This window comes from Myotis myotis, unplaced genomic scaffold, assembly GCF_014108235.1.
Source record: "Myotis myotis isolate mMyoMyo1 unplaced genomic scaffold, mMyoMyo1.p scaffold_m19_p_24, whole genome shotgun sequence".
Taxonomy (NCBI): domain Eukaryota; kingdom Metazoa; phylum Chordata; class Mammalia; order Chiroptera; family Vespertilionidae; genus Myotis; species Myotis myotis.
In genome coordinates this window covers 5497962-5512427 of record NW_023416329.1, presented here as the reverse complement: position 1 = coordinate 5512427, position 14466 = coordinate 5497962, and the positions used below count along the sequence as shown (strand labels likewise).

General features: G+C 41.7%; 1 protein-coding gene across 2 annotated transcripts in view; it reads right to left on the bottom strand.

Annotated features, from left to right (window-relative positions):
- The window catches only part of ZFAND4 (zinc finger AN1-type containing 4), a 103283-nt gene extending 91777 nt beyond the window's left edge, over window positions 1-11506 (bottom strand). Inside the window, exon 1 of one of the 2 annotated variants that reach the window (XM_036356041.1) lies at window positions 11444-11506. The gene's annotated coding sequence lies outside the window, so the exon portion shown is untranslated. Of the gene's footprint in view, window positions 1-11159; window positions 11420-11443 lie in introns of those variants that run through there. The other variant, XM_036356040.1, reaches the window with a different exon arrangement.
- Window positions 11507-14466: the final 2960 nt, after the last annotated feature.

The window sequence follows — 14466 nt, the reverse complement described above, 5'->3', positions numbered from 1 at the left end:
TATCTATCAGTATAGCATTGAGATAGTTAATATTGGTAATGGACATTAAACATAATCTCTACACACAAACATAAAATGACTAATAAATACGAGAGGCAAACATAACCAACAGTAGTAGTAAGGTAAATGACCAGTGTATAATTAGAAGAATAGGAATAATCAAATAAATTGCTATTAATCAGCAAAAACTTTGTAAAGGAAGGGGGCCTTGAACTTAAACGAGAGAACAGATTATATACATCTTCCTGGAAAGGTAGGTAGATCCTATAAAAGCTTTCCCTAGATATAATTTACATCCCATAGGATTCACCTATTTAAAGTCTAAAACTTACTGGTTTATAGTATGTTCACAGAATTGTACAGCCATCAGCACAATCCTTGTTAGAACATTTTCATCACCTAGGAAAGGAACTCTTTAGACATCACTACCAAATTCTCCTTTCCCTCTCAGCCCTAGGCAAGCACTAATCTACTTTCTGTCCCTATAATTTTGCCTATTCCGGACACTCACATAAGTAGAAAATTACATATGTAACCTTTTGTGACTGGTTTCGTACACTTAACATAATGTTTTCAAAGTTCATCCATGTTTTAGGATGTATCAGTACTTCATTCTTTTTTTAAATTAATGAATAAATATTGTTTACCTAATCATCAGTAAATGGGCATTTTGGGTTGTGTCTAATTTTTGGTTCTTATGAATAATGCTATGAGAACACTCAATTACAAGTTTTTGTGTGGAGATGTTTTCCTTTTTCTTCCATAGATATATCTAAGAGTGGGATTACTGGGTTATGTGATAACTCCACATTTAGTAATTTGTGGAACTATCAAACTGCTTTAAAAAGTTTTCAAGTTTTGAACCATTTTACATTCCCCCCTACAATGAATGAGGATGCCGATTTCCCTACACCCTTGCCAATACTTTTATTGTATATTTTACTAAAGCCATACTAGTTGGTATGAAGTAGTATCTCATTGTGGTTATGACTTGCCTTTTTTAATAACTAATGATGTTAAGCATCATTTTATGTGCTTATTGGTCATTTGTATATCTTAATAGAAATGTCTATTAAGAAAGTCTATTCAGATCCTTTGTCCATTTTTAACTGGGTTGTCTTTTTGTTATTGAGTTGTAAGGATTTTTTGTTTTCTAAATAGAAGTCTCTTAAATTTTAAGGGTTGTCTTTTAACTATCTTGATGGTTAAATAAAAATTTTTAATTTTAATAAAGTCCAATTTGGCTATTTTTCTTTTGCTGTTTGTGCTTTGGGTGTCATATTTTATTTATTTTTATTTTTTTAAAAATATATTTTATTGATTTTTTACAGAGAGGAAGGGAGAGAGATAGAGAGTTAGAAACATCGATGAGAGAGAAACATCGATCAGCTGCCTCCTGCACATCTCCTACTGGGGATGTGCCCGCAACCCAGGTACATGCCCTTGACCGGAATCGAACCTGGGACCTTTCAGTCAGCAGGCCGACGCTCTATCCACTGAGCCAAACCGGTTTTGGCTGGGTGTCATATTTTAAAAGCTTTGCCTAATCCAAAGTAATAAAGTTTTATGTTACAGCTAACCCTTGAATAACACAGGTTTGAACTGTGCAGGTTCACTTATATGCAGGGAGATTTGTGACAATTTGAAAAACTCAACTCACAAACTGTGGTGCCTTGAAATATTGAAAAAAAAGTTTGGTATGTCATGAATATAAAAAAATATATGTAGAAACTAATTTATTTTGTAATTTACTGCCACAAAATATATACAAATCTATTACACAGTTAAGATTTATCAAAATTTAAGCACACAAACCAGACTATACACACCATTCAGTTGAGAGAAATAAAAACAAATGTAAATATATATTAAATCATAACTTTATAAAATTAACTGTAGTACATACTGTACTACTATAATAATTTTGTAGTTACCTCCTACCTCTATAAGTGGTGAGCTCGTGTTGTGAGAATCTGCTTAAAATACCATGATAGTAATCATCGCCATGTAAGCGCTTCGTCTCTCCAATAGATTGCATATTGCTATTAAAAGTGATCTCTCAAGGATCTCATATATTTTTCATCATGGTCAGTATAATACCATAAACCTTGACTATCATCATAAGACCCAAAGTGCCACTAGTGATTCTAGAAGTATTCCCAAGAAGTAAAGTCATTTTACAAGAAAAAGCTGAATTGCTGAAGTTGCTCACCATTTCAAGATAAATGAATCCAGTATAAGGACCCTTGTAAAAAAAAAAGGGGGGGGGTAGGGAATGAAATTTGTGAACCCACTGCTGCAGTTACACCAGCAGGCACAAAAACCTTGCACTTTTTGTGAAATACCTTTTGATCTTGGATTGAAAATGTAGCTTTTATGTTGGGGCAAGATAGCTACTAGAAAAACATACCTATAGACTCCATTCGAGAAAAAGCACAGTCATTATATGACAACTTAAAGCAAAAGGAAGGTGAAGGATCTAAAGCTGGAGAATTTAATGGCAGGAAAGGATGGTTTGATAATTTTAGAAAGAGGTTTGATTTTTAAAATGTCAAGATAACAGGAGCTTCAGCTAACCAAGAAGCAGCAGACCAGTCCCCAAATGCCATTAAGAAAGTTATTGAGAAGAACAAAAAAGAAAATCAATGAAGAGAAAGGGTGTCTACGTCACAAGTTTTTTAATGCAGACAAAGGTGTCCTATTCTGGGGGGGGTGGGCCGAGGGGATGCCAAAAAAGGCATTTATTAGTAGGGAAGAAAAACAAACACCAGTATTTAAGAAAGGAAGGGATAAGCTAACTCTCCTGCTTTGTGCAAATGCAATAGCGTTTATAATCAGGACTGCCTTCTCTATAAAGCTGCTCACCCCTGAGCCTTGAAGGGAAAAGATAAAAACCGGCTTCCAGCGTTTGGTTGTACACCAGATGGCCTGGATGAGAATCCTTTTTCTGGATAGGTTCTATCGATGCTTCCCCTGAAGACAGTACCTCGCCAGTACGAGACTGCCTTTTAAAGTTCTTTTGATATTGGACAATGACTCTGACCACAGAGACTTCCTAAGTTCAACATCAAAGGCATCAAAGTGGCCCAGCCAGTGTGGCTCAGTGGTTGAACATCGATCTATGAACCAGGAGGTCACGGGTCAATTCCCGGTCGGGCACATACCTGGGTTGTGGGCTCAGTTCCCACTGTGGGGAGTGAAGGAGGCAGCTGATGGATGATTTTCTTTCATCAAAGATATTTCTATCTCTCCCTCTCCTTTCCTCTCTGAAGTCAATTAAAAATATTTGTTAATATTTTAAAATAAAATTCAACAATGTTTTATGCTTTTTAGAGTACAAGTTTTGAATTTTTTTTAAAAAATGTATTTATTCCAAAGAAATTTATCCTTTTTGAAACTATTGAAATAAAATTTCACTTTCAGATTGTTCACTGCTAGTGTATAGAAGTAAAATTGCTTTTAATATATTGATCGTGTACACTGCAACCTTCCTGAAAACATTTATTATTTCTAAAAGTATTTTTAGTGAATTCCTTAGGGTTTTCTACATACATGATCATGTGATCTATAAATAGAGATCTTTACTTCTTCCCTTCCAATTGATGGCTATTTCCTTTTCTTACCTAATTGTCCTAACAAGAATCTCCAACACAAAGTTGAAATAAATGGTGAGATGGTGACGGTAAAAATAAATAAATAAATAAAAGAAGCTAAGGGATGAGAGCAGACATTCTTGTCTCATTCCTGATTGTAGGGAGCAAGCACTCAGTCCTTCATCATAAGATATGATTTTAGCTATGGATTTTCACAGATTACCTTTATCAGGTGTTTAGGTAATTGTTCTTTTCTAACTATGAAGTGTGTTAGATTTTGACAAATGTTTTTCTTTCCAGTCTATTGAGATAATCATGTGGATTTTGTCTCTTATTCTATAACATAGTGTATTACATTGATGTTGAACAAACCTTGTATTCCTAAGGTAAGTTCTATTTGTATATGGTGTATAATCCTTTACATACAGAGGTAGGCTAAAGTAATTAATACAATAATAAATAAATAATACAAGAATAAATTCTGTATTTCACATACACCAACCAGTTCCATCTCTGCCCCTCCCACCAGTCTTCACCTGGCTGCTTTTTTAAAAAAATCTTTAATATTATTTCAGATGTCCCCTTTTTTTCCACCATTGCCCCCTTCCACCCAGTTCCCGCTCTGCCCTGGCCTTCACCACCCTGTTGTCTGTGTCCATAGATAATGCATATATGCATATAAAATCTTTGGTTAATCTCTTCCCGCTCTCCCCCAGCCCGCTTCCCTCTGAGATTCATCAGTAGGTTCCATGTTTCTATGGCTCTGATTCTATTTTATTCATCAGTTTATTTTGTTCATTAGATTTCTTGTTCCTTTTGTTTGATTTTTAGATTGAATTGTCGATATTGCCATTTTTATTTTTCATATTTTTATTTCTCACCTTCCCCTCTTCCCCCCCGCCCCTTCTTTTTCACCTTCTTAAAGAATACCCTTCAACATTTCATGTAATACTGGTTTGGTGGTGACAAACTCCTTTAGCTTTTTCTTGTTTGTGAAGCTCTTTATCTGACCTTCAATTCTAAATGATAGCTTTGCTGGGTAGAGTAATCTTGGTTGTAGGTCCTTACTATTCATCACTTTGAATATTTCTTGCCACTCCCTTCTGGCCTGCAAAGTTTCTGTTGAGAAATCAGCTGACAGTCGTATGGGTACTCCCTTGCAGGTAACTGATTTTCTTTCTCTTGCTGCTTTTAATATTCTCTCTTTATCTTTTGCTCTTGGCATTTTAATTATGATGTGTCTTGGTGTGTTCCTCTTTGGATTCCTTTTGTTTGGGGTTCTCTGTGCTTCCTGGACTTGTAAGTCTATTTCTTTCACCAGGTGGGGGAAGTTTTCTGTCATTATTTCTTCAAAGAGGTTTTCAATATCTTGCTCTCTCTCTTCTTCTGGCACCCCCATGATGCAAATGTTGATACGCTTGAAGTTGTCCCAGAGGCTCCTTACACTACCTTCATATTTTTGGATTATTTTTTCTTTTTGCTCTTCTGATTGGGTGATTTCTGCTTCCTCATATTCTACATCTTTGATTTGATTCTCTGAATGCTCTACTCTACTACTGAATCTCTGTAATATATTATTTCAGTTAGTGTATGTTAAATTTCTGACTGGTCCTTTTTTCATGTCTTTGACATTCTCATTCAGATCCTTGAAAGTCTCACTAAGTCCCTTAAAACTCTCATTAAGTCCCTTGAGGCTCTCATTAAGATCCTTGAGTAACCTTATAACCATTGGTTTGAACTCTGTATCCAGTAGTTTTCTTGCTTCCGTTTCTTTCATTTGTAACATGTTTCTTTGTTTCTCCACTTTGGCTGCTTCCCTATGTTTGTTTCTATGTATTAGGTAGAATTGTTATGTTTCCTGGAATTGGTAAAGTGGCCCTGGGTAGTAGGTGTCCTGTAGGGCCCAGTGGCTCAGCCTCCCCAGTTACCTGAGCTGGGCACTCTAGGTACACTGCACCCCTGTGTGGGCTGTGTGCACAGTCTTGTTATAGTTGAGCCTTGATTGCTGTTGGCGTCACTGGGAGGAATTGACTGTGAAGACCAGCTGGGTGTACAATGGAAGAGCTGCTGTGCAAGAGACAACCTATAGAGCAGGACTTGCTTCAGTGGGGCTTTGGTACTCACCAAGTCTCTCCCTTCAGTGTGTCACTTGTGGATGTGTAGAGTTGTAATCTGGTATGTTCTGAAGTTGCCCACTGGTGCCCTGGCTCTGGGGCCTCCTGGGAGGTGCAAAGTCAGCAACTGCCTGGGGCCACTCAGCAGGAGCTACCAAGAGATCTGCAGGTGGTTGCTACTTCCTCATTAGGAAGTGCCCAGGTGAGGCCCAGCTGTGAAGCAAAACAGCCTGGTAAATGGGTTTGGGGCACGCTGACTCAAGCTGCTGCTTATTTAAGAGATTTTAGCAAAGTCTGGAGCCTTAGCAAGGACAGGTCATTCATATAGAAAAGCAACTGCAGCTTGGATGGGGCTGCAAACTGGATGGGGCAGGGTCTCAGGGAATCAGCAGGGTAGAGCGAACAATGTGGGCTATGCTGATGGAAACTCAGATTTGGCTGCCAGTCAACTCTGTGACAGGGAGGTTCCAGCAGAGGAACAATGACCCCTGCTAGCACCCCTGTCTGGGAAAAAGCCACCCCCGATTCCTGCCTTGATGCCAGATAGTCCAGTTCCTACCCATATGTCCCTGGATTCCCCCAAAGCTGCCGCTCCGCGCTGGAGCTCAGAGTAAGCAGGACCTTGTAAGTTTGTGCACTGGCCCTGGGACTCTAGCAGCCTCCATGTCACTCAGTCACAATCCCTGCTGGTTTTTACAGCCTGAAGTTATGAGGACTTCTCTTCCCAGCTCTTCTTTTCTGGGGGCTGGGGGGCTGGTGTGGGACTGGGGACCCCTGCTTCTCACATAAGGCCTTGAAGATATCCTTTCCAATTAAAAAACTACTACACATGGGTGTCAGACCAGCCCATCCACACTTCTGCCCCTCCTACCAATCCCAAAGTGCTTTCTTCTTTACTTCTCTAGTTGTAGGACTTCTATTCAGCCAGATTTCAGGCAGTTCTGAATGATGGTAGTTCTATATTTAGTTGTAATTTTGATGTGGTTGTGGGAGGCTGCGAATATCACATTTACCTTCTCAGCCATCTTTACCAGAAGCTTGACCTAATTTTCTCTATATGCCTTTCTCTGATTTTCTTACCAAAGTGATATTGGTCTCATAGAATAAGTTGGGAAGTATTTCCTAGAGGTGGATAAATGTTTTAACCTGTTCACTCATGTTATCTAAATGCATTATTTGCAAATGAAGTATTCTTCCAATAAGTATTTATTGAGGTATCAATTATGTACCAACCACTAGGGATACAAAGCTGGTGTTTCTTTTTAATGGACCTTTTTAAAAAAATTCACATCCCCTTTGGCAACCATAAGCTTATTGTCTATATATATATTATATCTATATTCTACGTCTTCTTTATCCATTCATTTATTGATGGATGTCTAGGTTGCTTCCATATCTTAGTTATTATTAGTAATGCTGTAAGGACATAGGGGTGCATACATACCTTCTTGAATTGGTATTTTTGTATTCTTTGGATAAATACCCAGAAGTGGAATTGCAGGACCATATGGGGCTTCTATTTTTTATTTTTGAGAAATCTTTGTACTGTTTTCCATAGTGGCTACAATAATTTACAATCCCACCAATAACATAGGAGGGTTCCCTTTTCTCCACATCCTTACCAGCACTTATTTGTTGATTTAATGATAACAGACATTCTGACAGGTGTGAGATGATATCTCATTGTGGTTTTAATGTCCATTTCCCTGATTAGTGATGCTGAGCATCTCTTCATATATCTGTTGGCCATCTACATGCCCTCTTTAGAGAAATGTCTATTCAGGTCCTCTGCCCATTTTTTAATTGTATTCTTTTTTTCTTTTTTGGTGTTAAGTGTATGAGTTCCTTATATAATCTTGATATTACCCCTTATCAGATGTATAAGTTGCAAATATGTTCTCCCATTCAGTTGGTTGACTTTTTGTTTTGTTGATGGTGCCCCTCACTGTGCAAAAACTTTTTGTTTGATGTAGTCCAGAAGTGGTTAAACTTTTAAATGTATTTCAGAATGGGTAAAGCCTCAGAGTGGAAGGATACCGTAAGTAAGCCTAGGTGAATAAAAAAATGAACACTAGGGAAGTTAAAAAAGAGTAAAGAAGAAAAATGGGTGATAAATTATATACTTTTTTTTTCAAAGAATATGAGTTATCACTGAAGTCACTGCACTTTTCATAGAAATGTTGTCTAAAAGAGCAGTTATTTTTAAAGGCTGTGGTTTTACTAGTAACCTACATCTCCATTCTATAGCCATTATATCCCATAAGCATCTGCAATATTAACTATTGACAAACATCTGAAATCCACTATATTCAAAACTTATCATCTTTCCTACAAACCTACTTCGTGTCTGCAGTCTCCACCTTGGTAATTATTCATATACTTACTTCATCCCACCCTGTAACACCTTTGGTACCTCTCTCCTCTAATCATTTGCACCTGCAGTTTTGGAACACATAGCCTCTATATCAGTGGTTCTCAACCTTGGCTGCACATTAGAATCACCTGGGAATCTTTTTAAAATCCTGATTTCTGGGCCTCATCCTCTGGAAATTCTGTTTCTTTGTTATGGGGTGGGGCCACAACATTAGTAACAAAGAAACAGAATTTCTGGAGGATGAGGCCCAGAAATCAGGATTTTAAAAAGATTCCCAGGTGATTCTAATGTGCAGCCAAGGTTAAGAACCACTGCTCTATATCATTCCTCCTGCTTTGCTCTACTCACTGCCATCAACACAACTGGCTACCTGAGAATACCTAATCATCTTTCAAGACTCAGCTCAAGTGGCAACTATTCCACAAAGCCTTTTATGGTTACTCTCCTTTGCACCTCTATCATATACCTCTATCATATATTGCACCCATTACAATCAATTTCATCTTTTACATGGCTTTCTTATTCTACTGAACTGTACACTACTTACTTAGGACAGTGTTTTGTACATATTGGTACTCACTAAAGGTTTGTTCAATGAAAAAGTACATAAATATTCAGTCTTTCAATTGCTCCTAGAACAAACCTGTGATATAGGAACTATATTATCCCTGATTTAAAGATGAAGGAATGGTTGGTTGTGCTCCAAATATTTGTTGGTTTCCTATGGGAATCATGTTATGATTCACTCCAAACTAAGTCCACCAAAGTTTATACAACTTATGACATACAAGCACATACAGTGATTTCTGCTATAGTATGAATTTTTATAATACTAATGAAGTATAATTAATTTAATAAGGAACCTGAATTGCATTGTGCAAACTGCTAATGGTCCTAAAGAGATGGCATCACAGGAAGAAAAGTTGTTGCTAGCAACACAGCTGTTTTGAGTATAGTTATATATTTATCAAAATAATGAGTAATAAATATAAGGATACAAAGTACTGTGCTAATAATACTGCTGATGATAGTAGAGAAAGATTATTGCTTTTAAATATAAGCCAAATAAATGGCCTTATTGCTCAGGTTTTATTTCTTATATCTTTAATACAATGAAATGCCTATAGAAAAAATTATTCTGTATGAAGCTAACCCCTGACCCTTCCTCCTCCTCACTGAAACTTCTTTTTTAATATTTTAGATAACATGTGGATTCTTAAGAGCATACTTATCATGATATACTAAATAAGAAATGTACTTTAGAACTAGCAGTATCTGTTCCCCCAAAGCCAATAGCATTCCTACATATATGGTAGCAGCTCTAGCAACAGAAGTCAGGGGTCAGGAATGCTGAAATGAATGTTACAGAAATAAAGGAATGGGTGACCAGTGCCTGAACAAGGAATTTGGAGGCAGAAGATGTAAGGAGCACACAATACTCTTCCATAGCAATACCCCGAATGTAATAATGGGACAAGCTGGGGATGGGAGGAAAGACAGATTTGGAAGTCCATCTACCAGGAGAATCAATAAAGTATGGGCTAAAAGAAAAACAGCACCCTAGGACAGCATTAATTGTGCTGGAACGCCCAACATAATTGTGGGCCCTCATCAATGGAGCAAAATCAATGTCCAAAAAGAAGCAAGGTTGGTAACCAAATCAAAAACTGAAATATATGCCTCAGGAAAATATATTTCTCCTCAGTAGTAGAAATGACTGTAACAGAGGACACTTTTAGGCCATTAAATCTTGTTAAACTGACCGGAGGACTACATGATGGTAGAGGGTCAAATAGAAGCTCACCACGCCAAAGACCCAGCCAGTATTACAAGCAGGGTCCATGGCAGCTTCTGAAAGTGCTGTGTGGTCATGCTCAGCTGAGCCTATTACGGAACCCTATGATGTTGGAAAGCAAAGGGCACTGAAGACTTAAAGGATGGGAAATGATGCAAGAACAAGAAGGTAAAAAATGGAAGAGGAAAGGAAGGCAGATAAAGAAAAAAGAGTTCTTCCAGAATTTTTACCAATAATTTAAAAAACAGACTTAGCTATTAAGAGTAATGGAATCAGCCGGCCTGCGTGGTTCAGTGGTTGAGCGTTGACCAATGAACCAGGAGCTCACCTTTCCGGGTCAGGGCACAAGCCCGGGTTGTGGGCTCCATCCCCACTAGGGGGCGTGCAGGAAGCAGCAGATCAATGATTCTCATCATTGATGTTTCTCTCTCCCTCTCTCTTCCTCTCTGAAATCAATAAAAAGGTATATATATTTGTAGAGTAATGGAATCGAAAAACATATCTAAATTCCCAAAACATTTCTCATTCCTTCTAAAAAAGATCTTTAAAATTTTTTTAAAATAAGTTTTAGTTGATTTTAGAGAGAGAGGAAGAGAGAGAAGGAGAACGATAGAAACATCTATGAGGGAAACATCCATCAGCTGCCTCATGCACGCCGCTACTAGGAATCCAGGCATGCGCCCTGTGACCGCTTGGTGCATGGGTCATGCTCAACCACTGAGCAACACTGGCGGGGCTGAAAGAGTTCTTAAAAACACAACCAAAGAGCCCTCGCTGGCTTTGCTCAGTGGGCAGAGCATCGGCCTGTCCCGGGTTCCATTCGGGTCAAGGGCACACGCCCGGGTTGCAGGCTCGACCCCCAGTAGGGGGCGTGCAGGAGGCAGCCGATCAATGATTCTCATCATTGATGTTTCTCCCTTCCTCTCTGAAATCAATAAAAATATATAACTTTTTAAAAATAATACAACCAAAGAGGTAAGGCAACAATAATAGCGCCAAATAAGCAATGTCAGTGACTCGGAATCCGCTTTATCCCGTCCTAAAGAGTATTAGCCACATAAGAGCAGTTATCTTTTAAACTTTCCCTCCAACGTCAAGAGATCCGGGTGATATGCGGTCATTAAAATGGTGATGTTAATGAGCTGCTGTCACTAACCCCTGAGCTTCCGGCACAAGCTACCGAAATCACATGCCTACGCCTTGCCTGTGCCCTAGACTGCAGCCTGCAGCCATTTCCTATGGCACCGGGCATCCTGCGCCGCGGGAACAGGCACCCGAGTCACCTGCGCGGCCCGGGCTCCTCCGGGAGCAGCTGGTTCCACAGACGCCGAGGACGGCGCTCGGCTCCGGTCAGGGCTGGCGTCGCGCCCAGCGCGGGGGGAAGTGGAGGCTGTGACCCGGCGGCGACGCCCGGCGCGGGTCTCCGGCAGCAGCGCAGGGGCGGCCCGCCTGCGCTGCGCCCGGAGGCCGCGCTGCTCTAGGGCCCCCGGCGGCAGCGGCGGCAGCGCGGCCGGCTCAGCGGCCCGCGGCCCGGGGCGCCCTCCCCATCCGGCCCGCTCGCCCTCACCGGCTGTCGGGTGCGCTCGCTCGGTCGCCCGCCGCCCGCACTGGGAGCACCGCCGCCGGCCGCGCCCCGCCCCTTTGTGACACCCACCCAATCGCCCGCCGCCGCTCACGCCGCCCTCCAATCAGGCCCGGCCGCAGGCGCCGGCGGTTGCTGGGCGCCGGCTTTCTCCGGGTTCGGTGGCGGCCGTCGGTTGGGAGTGGCCCGGATGTTGACCCTTTATGACTGAAGTGGACACCTGCCCAGCGCCCGGGGCGGCCTGGCGACCGCGCACAGGCTGCCGGGAGCGGCGCGCCGGCCTCCGGCTGCCGGGTCCCAGGCCACGGGGGCGGGCTTTCCAGAGCCCAGCGCCTCCAGCGTCCCCGCCTGCCTTGAATGTGCGCGTTGCATATGCGCTCCCCTCATAATCCTGCAAAGTCGGTACTGAAAACCCTACTTGACAAAGGACCAAATAAAAGCTAAGAAAGGGAAACAATTTGCCTACATTCGAACAGCTCTGAGTGGAGAGTCAGATTTAATCTAGGTCTCAAAAAGATCCAAACTTGGGTATGGGGTGGAGGGGGGTCAATGGGGAAAGACATACAAAGGGGACATCTGTAATACCTCCAACAATAAAGATAAAATAATAATAATAATAAAAGATCCAAACCTGTTCCACCATTCTACACTGCTTCCAGATGTTAGCCTTTTCTGTAATAACATAACATAAATGCTCACCACAGGGCCAATAAATATAAGTTCCCTCCCCTTTCAAACTTCTCAAAATAGCAATTTTCCTATTTTTTAACCATATTTCTAACTCTCCTGAATTCCCTGGAATCAATCATAAGAACAGATCAGATTTGTTCACTCCCAAAGAAAACCATGTTTAACAAATGCTCCTGGGCCACCCACCACAGTGAGCTCAGAGCAGGAAACTACGTACATAGGGGACAGAACATATATGTGTTATCGGATAATTGCATGGGCTGCTCTTCTCCGTTGCTAGTGGAAGTGGGGTTCTTGAGGCTCCTCTGGAATAAGAATTTCCAGATGCCCCATGAGGATGAGATGTGGTAGAAAACTTTATTTGTATGGAATTATATCGCTCATTTTCCAAAGTCCCTTTCCCCTTAAACCAGTCCTGGAAAACACGCAGGTAGGAGTCAGCAGAGCCAAAGCAAAGCCAGCATCCAGTTTCCGTTCCACCCGGCGTAGTGTCAGGCTAGTCACAGTCCATGTGTGTGGGGTCCACATGGCTGTGGGCCATGTGGTGAGCCCAAGCCAGGAGTCAGACCCCAGCAGCAAGGAGCAGGCAAGAGCACAAGAGCCCCTTTGTTCAGGAGCTTAAATATCAAATCTTCCTGCACTTGCAGTGGCCACTCCTACAGGCCTACTCTGGCCAATGCCCTATTCCCAGGTATAACAGACAGGCAAGCACCCTCTACATCATTTAGACTTTGGTGAGCATGCCTATAATATTTGGCCTTTCCTCTGTTCCTTTCCAGTTAATTAATAACTGGGTTAAGTACAACAATATCAGATGCACAAAAGGATCAGAGAAAAAGAATAGGCAACTAGTAACACCCTCTCCAGTCATAGGGTAAGCAGAGCTGGTCTGTGGCAGCTGTACAAAACCCTTGGCTAGGAGATAAGCAACTCCCAGTTCAATCTTAAAAGTGGGCAAGGAAGAAGTGGCTTCGGGATTGGTGGCTTCGGGATTACAGATTGACCACTGAGCACCGAGATGGCACAGCACAGGAAAACACAGACTGGGAGGGACAGCCATCTATGTGGCAACAATTACAGGACATTCCCTTAAGTACTGCTCTAGAGGATGACATGTCCACCCTTAGCACTTCTCCTTACAATTACCGAGGTTCATTCTGCCTCTTGGACAAAATAATACAAAGCTCCAAGGAATGGAAATGGATGCCTGAGAGCAAGAATCAGCTAATGATTTCTGAAAAAGGCAAGATAGACAATATCTTAGGCTTTGTTGGGCATCCAGCCTTTATCACAACTACAGTGGGGCCTTGACTTACGAGTGTCCTGACTAACGAGTTTTTTGAGGTACCAACTGTCTCTTGGCCGATTTTTTGCATTGAGTTGTCAGAGTAATTTGAATTAACGAGCTCCTTAATGAGCTCCTTAACGAGCTCGGTCTCGGAACGAATTAAACTCGTAAGTCAAGGCCCCACTGTACTCTGGCATTATAGATAGGATAAGAACTATTATATATATAAAAATATATGGCTAATATGCAAAGTGTCCCCTCAGGAGTTTGACTGCTCATTATGATGTGCACTGACCACCAGGGGGCAGCGCAGAGCGAAGGAAGGCCCCGGCTGGCAGCTGGAAGGAAGGACCCGGCCAGCAGCCAGAAGGCCCCCATCAGCCCTGATCACCGGCCAGACCTAAGGACCCTACCTGTGCATGAATTTCATGCACCGGGCCTCTAGTATGTAAATAAATGGGTATGGTTGTGTTTCAATAAAACTTTATTTTCAAAAACGTAAAGGGCCATAGTCTGTCAAACCTTCCCTTAGTGGACTTATAGAGATATTAAAGGAAACTTCTCTTCTATTGCAAAGATTCATGAAGTAAGTAATCTCTCATCCCCTTCCTCTACCATCTGCCCAGGCTCTGACTAAAATAGGGCTCCCATCCATGTATAAGAAAGACTCCTGGTCATCAGTCTGGCTTTTGCTTGCCACCTCTGGGATTCCTTGCCCACTCATGAAAGGCACAAATAGGTTTCTTCCCTAATATTGTGGCTACCAAAGCTAATTATCTATCTATCTATCTATCTATCTATCTATCTATCTATCTATCTATCTATATAAAAGCCTAAGTGACCAAATGACTGGTCACTATGACGCACACTGACCATCAGGGGGCAGATGCTCATCAGTGCACTCCCACAGCCAACCTCCCGCATCACGCCCCCGCCCCCCCGCTCCCCGCCGGCCAACCTCCTGCAGCCCCGATTGCCAGCCAGGCTGAGGGACCCCGCCCATGCATTAATTCGTGCACCAGGCCTCTGA